Source organism: Salvelinus fontinalis, chromosome 17 (genome assembly GCF_029448725.1).
Source record: "Salvelinus fontinalis isolate EN_2023a chromosome 17, ASM2944872v1, whole genome shotgun sequence".
NCBI lineage: Eukaryota > Metazoa > Chordata > Actinopteri > Salmoniformes > Salmonidae > Salvelinus > Salvelinus fontinalis.
In genome coordinates, this window is record NC_074681.1 from 37717658 (window position 1) to 37719648 (window position 1991).

Here is a 1991-nt window from a genome sequence, read left to right on the forward strand (position 1 = left end):
CTACAGGAAAAGAAGGGCAGAGCACACCCCATTAACATCGACAGGGCTGTAGTGGAGCGGGTCGAGAGCTTCAAGTTCCACATCACCAAGAAACACAGCAAAACAGTCGTGAAGAGAGCACTACAACGCCTATTCCCCCTCAGGAGACTGAAAAGATTTGGCATGGGTCACCAGATCCTCAAAAAGTTCTACAGCTGCACCATCGAGAGCATCCTGACCGGTTGGCCTCCGACCGTAAGGCACTACAGAAGCTTCCTGCCATCCAGGACCTCTATACAAGGCGGTGTCAGAGGAAGGCCCAAAAAATGGTCAAAGACTCCAGCTACCCAAGTCATAGACTACTCTCTGCTACTGCACGGCAAGCGGTACCGGAGCACCAAGTCTAGGACCAAAAGGCTCCTTAACAGCTTCTACCCCCAAGCCATAAGACCGCTGAACAATTAATCAAATGGCTACCTGGACTATTTGCATTGACCTTTGTTTTCCATTCTTTATTTCTTTCTTTTTATGCTGCTGCTGTTTATTATCTAGCCATAGTCTTTACCCCTAATTACATGTACAGTACCAGTCAAACGTTTGGACACACCTACTCATTCAACGTTTTTTTGTTAATATTTTCTATGTTGTAGAATAATAGTGACATCAAAACTATGAAATTACACACATGGAATCATGTATTAATCAAAAGTGTTAAACAAATCAAAATATATTTTATTTGTGATTCTTCAAAGTAGCCTCCCTTTGCCTTCATGACAGCTTTGCACACTCTTGGCATTCTCTCAACCAGCTTCATGAGGAATCCTTTTCCAACAGTCTTGAGGGAGTAGATGGAATACAGGCATCTTATGTCAAATTGACATCAAAATAAAATTTGTTGTTGCATTTTAGCTAACCCTAACCTAATTGTCTTACCTGCCACAAAGTCACCTTTGACAAACTGTATACTATATCTAGACAAAACCCTTGAGGGTGAACTTTAGAGATTGACTACATTGCAGTTAGGTTGCGCAGACACCCACACTCATAGCTAGTACTGATAGTCTTTTTTTACTTTGGGAAGTGTAGTAATACGCTGTTTGACATGGTAGATTGTTGAATCAAACTTTGTGGTTGAATCTGTGCAGGATTCAAATAACATAGAGTGGGCGTTCAACATAAACATTTTCTGAACGTTACGCAATGGTTTGGCCTGCTGAACATAAGATTAGTTTCCCCTTTATTATGCTGCATTCATAAACAAGTTGAAAGTGGTATTTACCACATACGACTGGGAAAAATCCACTTGTTTTACAACCATGATAGCGGTACTTTCAGTTTTTGGTTTACACAGCTTGTTGGCCATTAGCCAATCGACATTTCTCAACAAGCTCAAAGCACATGAATGCATCCAACTGGTATTTACGAATGCACAACTGGTAATTACCACTTCCCCACTTGGTTATGATCGCAGCATTTAGTTATGTAGCTACTGGTAAATACGGCATCATAATCGAGTTGATACTTTAGGATGATTTGGAAATGAACTGCAAAAATGCTAATATAGGTACCATTGACTAGCATTTTTGCGACAAATGCTAAAAAAAAATGGTCAGGTAAACAAAACCAAAACATGTATTGATGTCATTCCTTGCCCATAGACTGCTTACAGTGTAAGGAAACCAATGTCATTTTATAATTTGGGTAAACGATCCCTTTAAGATGGCTTACTGGTATGTCAATAGTTGCCTTAGAGTAATTTAATTGAAATAACATTTAAAACCAGCAAATTTTATACATGAGGAACAGAAAAATGAATACATCCGCTGAAGCTAAAAACAGAGTTAACCGCAACATAATCAAGTCAACTGTGAAGGCAAGAATTTTTGCTGATAACAGAGCACAAACACAGCACTGACACCAAATGTAAAGAATCTAGAGTTTTAGTTTAAAAGCCAGCATCTAATGATTAAATCACGTATGGGTCCAAAAATGTCCAAACGACAACACCAGTG